Source organism: Denticeps clupeoides, chromosome 10 (assembly GCF_900700375.1).
Source record: "Denticeps clupeoides chromosome 10, fDenClu1.1, whole genome shotgun sequence".
NCBI classification, from domain to species: domain Eukaryota; kingdom Metazoa; phylum Chordata; class Actinopteri; order Clupeiformes; family Denticipitidae; genus Denticeps; species Denticeps clupeoides.
In genome coordinates this window covers 14,928,257-14,940,387 of record NC_041716.1, presented here as the reverse complement: position 1 = coordinate 14,940,387, position 12,131 = coordinate 14,928,257, and the positions used below count along the sequence as shown (strand labels likewise).

Genomic DNA, 12,131 nt, shown 5'->3' with positions numbered 1-12,131 from the left:
GAGAGAGAGAGGAAGAGAGAGATAAAGGTGACTGTGTTTTTGTGGGTCTATTTTCAATGTGTCACGACCTGCAATCCCACTGTGTGTCATCCTGTTGGCATATGGAGAGTGTGAACATCATGAGCTCCTCACCAAGTTTGTGAGTGTGTGTTTGCATGTGTGTGTACATGAGTTTATGTGAACAGTGGGATCATTTTCCTATACATATGAGCAAAATATCATATTTTTGTGTGTGTGGGTGTTTGTCATCCACTTTTACAGCACCATGATTCATCCAGACACCCCCACACCCCCTGCTAGTTATTTGAAGCACCAGCTCTGTCTTCACCCAATCACCTTCAAATGGACTGTCCCAGAACTGTTCCTGAGGTGTGGCAACACACTTTTACCTGATTGGGTAGTCAACTGTATCTGTCAGGGTGGGGCTTCTTGGAGGGACTCCCAGTGTGTGTCAGGTAAAGCAAAGGAGTGAAATACCACATGGACGGGCTCCAAGAACTCTGTGAAGCAAACACACAGACAAGCTTATACACACAAATACACACAACTGCATGAAGTGTACTGTGTTTGTGTAATTCATTCTTTACCATCCCTGACACAGAATGGATGCATAGTGTGTGTGTGTGTGTGTGTGTGTGTGTGTGTGTTTAGTATATGTTTTGTCTATCTGTGTCTCTTTGTGTGATTCATGCTGTTGCCACTCGATGTATGTATGTGTGTGCGTGTATGTGTGTGTGTGTGTGTGTGTGTGTGTGTGTGTGTGTAATATGTGTTTTCCGGGGTGCAGCTGATGATCCTTGCCGTTACACACCATCTCCCCTCCAACTCGGTGGTCAGCCACCAGTAGAGGGATGCCCCCAGTGATAGGCAGAGCTGGCCAAGGCCAGTTTGGGGTGAAACAGGAGGCACGTGCTGGGCAGCCAATCAAACGGAGAGTTGGTTTATATATAGCTCAGTGATGACAGGCCAGGGTTCTCCGTACCTGTCCTCAATCCACATCGTGCATTAGAGCCAGATTTCAGCACTCAGCTCTTCTCCACTGACCAATACCTTTCTATGTTCCCCACCCCTTCTCCCATCCCAGGTATTCCAGGATGAACAGTATAAGAGCATGTTGAGAGGGGGATGACCTCTCGGGACTCTTTAGTTCATTTAAATCGCTGTCAGAACGAAGTCGCGGAGCTTTAAATATATTACACTTTATTCATACCGTGCCACCGCCTCAATATTTCAGCTCTGGGCCAGAGAGCGTCACATGACAGAGCAGAGTGTGCAGTTGATGGGAGGGGCCTGGCCCTTTATTAATTTTGCATCACTGAATTAATTAATTTCAATGTCTAAAGAAATTCTCAATGGATAAATTATTAATCTGTTCTTGGTGCACGCGTGTGTGTTTGAAAGCGAAATTGGGAAGGCAAGGTGAGAGCTGTTTCAAATTGGAAAATTAATATTCATAACTTTTTTTAATGGCATTAAAAATATGCCTATCAAATTGAGATTTAACAAAGGCTTAATTAAGATTAGCAAAAGACGCTGGTCCCTTCAATGTCTTCAGGGTCAGGGTAAATCCAGACACCCTGTTTTCTCATTCGCTCCGGTTTAAAGTTGAAGTAACCGATTGGCAGGGGGAACAGAATTTGTTGAGGTTAGCAAAACACAACGATGAATATCAATAAGGTATTATTTCTTACTGAAAGCACTTACTTTGATGGTTGAAAAAAAAAGATTCAAATGGACAATGCTCAATTTGCTCAATCTGGTTGAACGTCAATTCAGATTTTACCTCAAATTAACATAAATTATATGACTGTATTTGTTGAGTCAATGTGCCTTCTGCGTTTTTCTGCGAATTATGGGAACAAAGTTGGTAGTGGAAGTTGCTTTTCTCTGCAGATTTGGATGGGTCGTTGCCATGACCCCGCGCAGAGATGGAGCGGTGCATTAATGTGATGGTGATGTGATGATGTCGGAATGGACATGAAGAGTTTAAATTATTTACAGGTGATGTGTCCCTTGAATTGCCAATGAAGAGGCTTGTAAATTACCTTCTCCATATAATCAACCCTTCAGGGAGATGAGGCAATAACTGCTGCCAGCCTAGTGTGTGTGTGTGTGTGTGTGTGTGTGCATGCTCACAGCTATGCTTATGGAGGACACCCAGAATGTCAGAATAAATAAGTTACTGAGTAAATAAATAAGTAAGTAGGTGTGACAGCGGTTGCAGTGCTGCATCCATCTGCAGGGGCCAAGGGTTTTAGTCACAGAAGCTTCTTGGCGTTTGCGTGTCCTTCTCATGCACAGCGTTTCTAAGGCTGTTCAGGTTTAGTGAAGTGATGATTCAGTCTTTACTTTAACTTTACTGGTGTGAACTGTAAATCCAACCTCTTTGAAAGCTGTGTAGTCTGATGGACCCTGACCCTGAACTGAATCGGCTATTTTATAAAGTAATTAAAATTAGTGTACACATATTTATAATATGTAGTTCAAACTAGCGTACAAATAGTTTAAAGAAGTAGTTAAAATTTGGGGACAAAGGGTCCCCTCAGGACACAGGAGGAGGACCCAGGCACAGCTATAAAGCCACTTTCATTATAGATAACTATAGACAAACCAAAATATAGGAACAAGCTTTGGGAAGGGGGGAGTGTGGAGACGGGGAAAGGGAAGGGGGGGTCAGTCCACACACACCCACAATCTGAAACACTGCAAGACCCACACATTACCCAACATGACCTGAAACATACAGTGTGGCTCCGTGTCTCCCTTCTCTTGGTTTCTAGGTTAATACCAGAGCACTGATGCAGGCAGGATACCAGGCGCGGGGGAATCAAGGGGGTGTGGCCTGGTCTTCACGGGATTCATCGACACCTTGACTGTGTTCTTCACTTTCAGTGCAGAAAGGTCCCAAAATGGGCTATATGTTTGTGTATCTGGACTCTGTCAGACTGTGGGACACCATGTCTCCTTGGTGTCCAATGAGATCAGAGAGCACCATTCCAGGGGCTGGTGGAGCTGACTGATGCCGTTATCATTGCACGTCGATGTATGACTCCGGCACGGCGGTTATGTTGCTCGTCTCTCTGAAATGGAGAAGTCTTTGCATACGACATCACAGATGGGGACAGGGACAGTGTCAGTGTGTGTGTAAGACATGCAGCAGCTCCATCTTTAAAGTAGAATACACTTTAGACCAACACTCTCTGACCTCTTGTTGACCCTGACAAGCACACTCTCCCTCACACACACACACACACACACACACAGACTCAATACACTAACCTTGGTAATGGGTAGAGAATGCACTCTGCACTGGGATTTTATTTTTGCAGAACAAAAAGATTACACACACACACACACACACACTTCTCTGATCATCACTACCAAGGAGGGGGGGGTTCTAAAAGAACACACCGCCTACTGCTGCGCTTCCAAACTGTCACACAGACACGACTAGAGCTGCAGTTGGAGCCAAGTGCTTTTATCTCTCCGTCTCCCTCTCCCTCTGTGAAGGAGGGGGAATTGGGGTGACTGCGCTCCACAATCAGGGCATTAGAGGATTACGGCAGCAGAAAAGTGTGTGTGTGTGTGTGTGTTGGGGGGGGTGTCTGTTTTTAGTTTAGATTTTTTTTTCCTTTGGTGACACACTGAAATGATTATTTTTAAATGCGCTCAGGCCGAAGCCGCCGCCTGTGAATGGGAGACGGGTGGGGAGGGCACAGATGAATGGGGAGGCTGCGGGGAGGGAGGGGCTAACCTCATTTCACACTATTCTCGCGGACTTAGTGGCTTGCTGCGCTTTTTGAGGACTGCCTGGTGTGCTTGCGTGTGAGCACGAGACTGACCATTTCGTGACTCCGAGAGCGGCAAAGTTTCCGCTATGCTGATGGTAACTCCATCCAGCATTTTTTTCCCATCTACACATTTACACTTCTGTGGCCTGACTGGCTGTATCAGTGTAGGAGTTTGAACTGACGGTGTCTGCAAGACAAGGTGGATTAAGAAAGTCAGGTGACCCCAGAGACAGAGTGTGAAAGTTTTAACATCAGTGACGCATTTTCAGGGTTGTAAGAGTAATACACATTCCAAATGCCACATGCGAGGACAATGTCTAGGGCTTTTTTGTGTAGGGTCCCAACACTCATGTGAGTGTTAGCACCACAGTATTTAGTCCAAAACATCGATTCTCAGACACTAATCGAAACTTAAATTCCATTTTTGCATCTGCCGGATCATGGAAATCTCCTGCAGACTTCAAGAATTTTCACCAGGCATTGCAGCAAGCAGCCCCCCCGCACCCTCACGTTACCTGGAGGACCCAACGTTTACATGAGAGACACAGCAGGGGAAGGCAGCTCCAGTGTTAGTTAGAAAATTAGAAAAGTAAGATCGCTATCTGGAAATATTTCAGATAAACGGAGAAAACCCAGGACAGGTTTAGCAAAACATTTGAAAGACCATCACTTCAAATTATACGTGGAGTTTCGGGAGGGGTGTAAAGTTGTTGTAATATGAATATTTTAATTGCCTCTGCAATAATGGGGAAGTAAGTTAACTATAAGAATGGCTGTATCTTTGCTTTTCTCCATGTTTTTGGTAATTGGTTGCTAATGAAATCCACATACATGTGACAATGAATAAATATGTTCATATTCTGTTAATGTTGATACCGATTGGCAAAAAAAGCAATTTGCTAAACTAAACAAATAATTTGCACATGCATTTCAAAAACATACATTAAAGGCATTCTGAATACACTGCACTGTATCAAAATATGCTACTGAATATTGTAATGTGTTCAGTATTCAGACATATCTTATTTTTGAAATATTAAACCTCTGGGAGAACACGTTGGTCGCCCCGTGAAAGCCATGATACTTGCCATTACTATGAGTGCTTGTAAGTACAGGTTTCCTGTCCATGTCGCACTTCACAGAGCAGATCCAGAGAAGCACAGCTGTGACTGGGAACTTTGGTCCCAATTGTGTCAACCATTGTCCCCCACACTTTCGGGAGTATTAAAGGCTCTTTAACAAATGGGTTCCTCATCCGCAGGGTGCTGTTTCAGTGCGTGGCAGGGTGCTGGCATGGTGGTAAATGAATTTCATTTCATATGCCCTCACCACTCCTGATCTAATCCCACCCACCACCCAAGGATCGCCCAAACCACGGGATGCCTATGCAGGGCTTAATTAAGGATGCGTGATTGGATCAGTGTAATTGAACAGCGGCTGGTCTGGTTGATTGAGCTGGATGGGGGAGGTAGGGCTTGGTAGTTGGTCTGTTGCCCCACTCGAGGACCATGAGAGACAGAGTGTGTGTGTGTGTGTGTGTGTGTGTGTGTGTGTCTGTGTGTGTGTGTGTGTGTGTGTGTGTGTGTGTCTGTGTGTGTGCGTCCAGAGGGCAACTCATACATGTCCCTCAGTGGGAATCCACATGATCACTGGCAACCTGCCACCCCCAGCAGTCATCAATCAAAATGCACAAATGTGATACCATCTCGCAGGAAAAATCTTACATACAAACAAACAAGCACACACACACAAACTGTCTGTCAGCACTGGCCTCACAATGTTCTCTAGCATTAGCATCTTTTAACCTTTTTATCATCATCAGAGAAGAGAGAAGAGGATTTCCACAGAATCCCCATTACCAGCCAATCAGTTTTCTTCCATAGATTCATGCATCTCACTGTATCTGTGTGTGTGTGTGTGTTTGAACAGTGTGTGGTTGTGTGTTGTGCCTGCTTTGAACTTTAGATTCCTGCGGTGCTGATGTCCGGCAGCAGTGCATGCTCAGTCCCACTGTGCTCAGCGGGGGTTTTATTTAACCCCGCAGACGCATGTCTATCGGGCCCTCCCCGCTTGCCCGAGCAGCCATGTGACTGTCATCAGCTGGGGTCTCCCTGGGTCCTGCTGAGGCCTTAACCCCGGAACAAGATGAGCAGAGCAGGACAGAAAATGAAGAGTGCGGCTGAAAGAACGATGGAATGCACAGTGGAGGATGTTTGACGGTGTCATTATGAATAAAAGTGTGAAGCGGTAGAGCGACTGGGACAGAGGGAACGAGACACACATGGCGTGGGGTTGCGTGCGGACTGCTGTCCAGCAGAGTGAGAGAGATGCATCTGGGCAGCCTGGGCCGCAGGCGGCAACGCGGTGATGCGACGGGGCCACTGCGTTTATCTTTGGCAGGGTCTGCCTGGCTACAGAGGCGAGGCGGCTCAGGGGGACCTGGCAGGGACGTGCCAGGACTGACAGCTGACAGGCAGCCTGGTGAGGGTCCTCAGTGACAGCATCTCCCTCAGCTTACTGGAGGTCTTCTCTTCAATCTGCCTGGAAAGCTGCAGTCAGACACCAGGACTGCTCTTCTGCTTCAGCCCAACCTTTTCTAGCCATGAAGACACTCTCCTATGAACCAGAAGACCCAGGTTCAAACCCCACTTACTACCATCGTGTCCCTGAGCAAGACACTTCACCCTGAGTGTCTCCAGGAGGGGACTGTCCCTGTAACTGCTGATTGTAAGTCGATCTGGATATGGGCGTCTGATAAAAGCCATAAATATAATATACATATCTATAAATATATACATTAATGGCTGAATAATCCAAATAAAAAACCAGGAGACATTGTGTACTACAACATAAACATGTATGTAGATATATTTTGCTGAATTAAATGAGACACTCATTTCGTGGGGAGGAGTGTTCACAAATGTCATATTCACAGGTTTGCCAGAATGCTTGTATGGTGCAGTCCCAAGATCATTATAACAGAAATCACATCTACGATCTTCCAGAATGAGGAAAACAAATGATTTGAGACTTTATTTATTTCTAGGACATCCTTAATGGTCATGGGTGCAAATAAGATGCAAATAACCAGCAAACAGTGCTGTCTTGTTTAAATCTTTGTTTTCTATAAATATTTTAATTAGTGAACATGCACTATATCTATATGGTGCAAAGAAATTTTGGCTTTTAGCCTCACATTTAACACGCAGTGCATGATGGTATACAAGTGTTCTGCAGTTGGAAAGAAACTAGTTTTACACCTTGACAAGCTGTCAGTTTGTCCCAGGTGACAGTTTGTGGAATATGCGGTCTATGAGGTGACTTGATGTTTTATCTGGTGTTAGTTGCTTCCTCCATTTGTGATGATTTCAATGAATTAGACGATTGTGTATTTATTTTTGGAAGTGTTTTAAGTGCTGTGTCACCAATGTCTGCAGTACTTGAGAAATACTATCCTAATTAAAGTGTGTGCAATAGCTAGCACAGACCAGCCTTCATCCATAAAAATGGAAAATATGTCCCTGTCCACAATCTCATATCTCTATTGCTGTATTGGAATAATGTCAACATGGATATCAGACATTATCCATTTAGGAAAAACGTGATTTGGATGTGCTTTTTTTGAAAGTTGGTACACATTGCACATTGTTTAATCTGGAGTGAAAAAGAAATGCAAATGTCTCTAATCAGCCATCGGCATCTTTGTATAATTAGCACTTCAAATGACGTACAGTGACATTTATTCGGGTGTATGTTGAAAATCGTGCCCTTTAACTCATTAAAAGTTGTTATCTGCAGGGCTGAACCCGTTTTGCACCTGCATGCTTGAATTCCAGTGAAAGTTTTCCCGCTGTAGGCTCACTCTTGGCGCCGTCTTTTCCCCCGGCCCTGCCCCGTCTGAAGGCAGCATCTGGAGCTGTGGCAAGGCACAGCTGGAAGAGCCGCAGGTTCTTCCGATCGCTGTCATTTCTAGGGTGTCAACAAAATTGGGAGGGAGGGGGCAAAGGAGCAAGTTGGACGAATCCTTCTTTTTTTTTTTTTTTCTAAGGGCCCTCCCCCCTAGACATTACCAATCATTCTGTGGTGCCATTAAGGGACTGTGAGCTGGTGCTTCTGGTAGAGCGGGCGGGGGTGACTGAGCTGTCTCTCCGGCCATATGCTTCACGCGTCAGGGTGTCAGGAGCAGCCAGGATGCACTTTTATGAGCAGTGGGGCAAGTTGCGATGCGACAGGAGGGGCTCAACATGAGGGACGTCTCCCAGAACAGCTTCGGCAACACTCATAATCTTCCCTTTAGCTTTTTGTTGAACAGATTCCATTGCTACAATGGAGTCTGTTGGTCATGTTTTGAGCTACATGGATGGATGTGACCTACACCAACTGGATGTCATCGTCCTACTTCTGCCGCTACTGTTAGGGGTCGTTACAGTGGACCAGCCAGTCTGGCTGTCCACACAATTGACCTGAAAAATGTTTTTTTTTTTTTTTTTTTTACCTACCTGACATAATCCTCTCCATTTACCCGGGCTTTGGACAGGCACTAAGAAATACACCTTCTACTGGATGTATTTCAGTGAATTTACTGGTAGTAATGGAGAATATGACGAGCCTTTTCCCGGTTAAAAAAAATGTCCCCAGGTGTGACATTAAGTGAACATTTGACATCTATATAAGTGCTGAAGTCTTTAAGTGCTTAAAGTTATTAAGTGCTAAACTCTTCGGAACAAGCACGGATTTCATCTTGCTGATTTCCTGTGTCTGAGCACTGCAGTGCCGTTGAAAGTAATGGAAAGCAGTGTGCAAATGACCCTTTATTTCAATCAGCCCTAACGGCATTCATTGCTTTCAGCATGTTTTCACACAACCTATTTGGAGAGTGGCTTTCACTTTGGGAATCACTGGGCTAATGGGACATCTAGGGCTGTGTATTGTTTTAAATGTTTTAATACAGAGACCTGTAGTACTTATTTCAGGGGGGCAAGTCTCCTTTTCCTTTTTCCTTTGGCATTGTTGGAAATCATACAAAAATCTTAATGGCTTTTTTAAGTAAAATATGTCTGTGTATGAGAGTTTAGGTGTGAAAATCATCAAGATAAAAGGGTGGAATTATGTTGGAATAAAGGGGCGGGTTCATTACTCTCGGTCATGAAACACCCTACAACTGCCTGAAGAGCAGAAGGATCTTGCTGGAGCACAGACAGAATCTAACATTGTAAGAATGTATAACCATAGCCTTAGAAAACTGTATCTACTAATTACCCCAGCAGTAATGGGTTGACTAGGAACAAGGTGTAAAAGTCATGTTCGCTAGTTCAACTAGTTGGGAATCACCCACTCTGAAAGTCCCTGTTTAATTGCTCTGTTGCTTGTCTGAGAGAAATGCAGGAGACTCACAAAGTCAATGGCCAGTGGGAAGGGGGGAGTGTGTGTCGGTGGGTGTCTCCAGATGCTCCCGCTTGCCTGGTATTTTCAGGCATGGGATTCAGTTATTGAGACTGAGCGCTGGCCTTTGAAAGCCAAGAAGCGAACTTAATTAACAAACTCATTAAGTGAAAATTGCTAATTCTTGGAGCATTTCAGCAGCATTTTTGTTTTTACGTTTTCTGACTCATGGCCATTGGCGCACCCCATTAAAGTGCGTGCATTGTGAGCACAAGTACGGGATTTAGCTGGTGGTCCACTCTCCAGCGGTTAATTGATTTCGCATAACAAAGCACAGAATGACATTTATATTTCACACTGGCATTTGAAAGTATTCCAAATGTTCTTCCATATTAATAGCATGGCAAGTAATGAAATTGGTGCAAAGTGTGTGCGCTTGCGAGGCGGCGTGTGTGTGTGTGTGTGTGTCTATTCACACAAGTCAGAGAAGCAGTCTGAGATATCGAGTAGCGTCCATTTAGCATCCTTGGCTGCCTGTAGATCACTTGACTCCCTGCAAAAGGTCTGGGATCAAAATGTTCCCGACTGCATATGGCAAATCAACATGGCAAAAAGTGCCTAGGCCTCCTCCGATTTTCAGCACTCTATCACTATCGATCCATTAAATTTATGTCGTGTGAGCTGAAGCGGCTGCTGTAGTAATCAAGATGCCCTGCAAGGCCTGGGGATCAGTAATCCATGCTCTCTAAATTAGTGTGCATTAGCATTATGGCTTCCCTTTTAGGCAGAGCTGGGGGACATTTTCACCAGAACTCCTGAAACCCGAGAGCAGGCAACTCTGTCCTTTACTGTTATGTAAAAAAAAAAAAAGAAAGAAAAGAAAACTATTTTATGCCCATTAGAAACTAGTCTCTTCTGAGTATCAGAACTTAGCCTGAGGAGACTATAAAATTGGAAACGTCTGCTTTTTGAAAGACATCTAAATCTGAGATGTTTAATAACACCAGACATAAATGAACAAGGGGATTGTGTGAAAATATATTGTCGGTGAATCTCCTGAATATTTAATAGATGGACAGCTGAATTTAATAATACGAGATTTGAATGAGTCAGGAAACCGTCAGAAAATATATTGTGTGCCTGTTTCCAAGATGTTGTAAATATGAATGTTGGAAATTGGTTGTTTACAAGAAAACCAGGATAAAAGCTCAGAAGGAAGGAAATCAAAACAAATCCGTTTGTCTCATTCACAGTTGATGGTGTACTGAAATGACCCCAAACCGATGTAATATACATAGTCCGGTGACTGTTGTTGGTTGCCAACTGGTTTTGTTTTATGGTTTAATTTGTTGATTACACCAAAGGGATAAGTGAGCATTTTTTTTTTTGCCTTCCACTGACTTTTTTGGACTTAATAGGACTTAAACTGTCCTATTCAAACCATTTTTAATCCTTATTTCCTATCATTTAATCATGCAGGGAATGAACATTATAACCTTGTAACTGTGTGTAATACACAAATCTGTAGGTTGGATGAAACTGGTGATGTCATTAGTCCGCAATGTCCAATGGCCATTTTTTGTTTATTGATTAATTTATTAAACGTTTTGCTTGCAATGTGCATTTATGCCTTGGAGTACAGAAATGACATAATTGCATACATTATTTACAATTCAGAGCTACATGCACTGAACAAGTTTGTGCAATGTAATTGCAGCATGATGTCATGACGCAATGTTGCTGATATAATCAACACTCAATTCGAATTAATATGAAGTGACAGAAAAAATAAAAAATGAGTCATTGGAATATTCTGGAATATTTAAAAATATGGGCATTACAGTATTAGCTTATTCCTCTGTGATATATTGCAGTGTACATGTGTGATAATGATTTCTGTCTACATATGTAGAATGTAAAATCGTGAGCTGTGAGGGCTTTTTTTTTTAAGAATTGCCTCTGCGGGTCCAATTTAAATTAAGAATAAGAGCTCTTTGTGTGTGACAGATTGAACACTAACTGCTCACATTCATGCTTTATTTGGGAACATCTGAGATTAGATATACCATGTCATAGCCTTCTCTACGCATATTTCTACTTTAATGTGTGGAACCTACAGCATGTCGGGACTCTCGGTAAGAATGCAGAACTTTTGTTAATAAGTTGAGTCTAGCTTGCTGGTTCTCTAATGTTCTCTAATTGTTTTTGTCGGCATTTGTCTAAAATGTAAAAAATCAGGCTAAAATTACACTTAAATCTCTTAGGACCCTTATGACACTATAATATGGTCTGTGTGTCTGACCTCTCAGGTCCCTAAATCCTTTTTAAGAGTGCGCCTGACTGCCCTGAAGATGGGTTTGTGGGTGCAGGTCCAAGCCTTTGGGGCCAGAGTAAAAGCAGAAGTGAATGTGGCGTGACACGAGTCGTCTCTCACCACGTAATTAAATTCCAACTTCCATGTAGCGTGGAACCTATTGGCCCGGCAGATGTAGCGCTATGTTAAACTTTATGCAGCTTGAAAATGGTGTTCAAGTGCATTGGAGACTCCGATGGCCTGTTTTATGGAACCTTTCTAAACACGCAGGCCACAGACTGAGGACCGGACTCTGTTGTTTGAAATTGGCCCCCTGAACAAATGAGCGATCGGCCGCCCTTGTAAATGTCCTTTCCGCCATACCACACTTAATTTCCTTACTCATTATTGAGACAATTAATTAGTGAGAAAATAAATAAATATCTTAACAAATACACAAACAAACAGACCCTTGAGCGCAAACTGATTTAAGCGGTTTGAATTAAATTATACTCTTTCTGTAAGTCAATTAAGGTCCTGAGTCTGTTTTCCTTGATTAATCTCCTCTTTTAATTGATTTATCTCCTTGTAAAGATGATCTTCAGTTTTATCCCAGTTTTAACTGGGGCTGTGGTTTACACAAGTGGTACACAAGTAATATTTGT

General features: G+C 43.3%; 1 protein-coding gene across 4 annotated transcripts in view; it reads left to right on the top strand.

The window, feature by feature from the left end:
- Positions 1 to 12,131, top strand: part of camta1a (calmodulin binding transcription activator 1a) — a 319,797-nt gene that overhangs the window by 151,584 nt on the left and 156,082 nt on the right. The window lies entirely within an intron of this gene.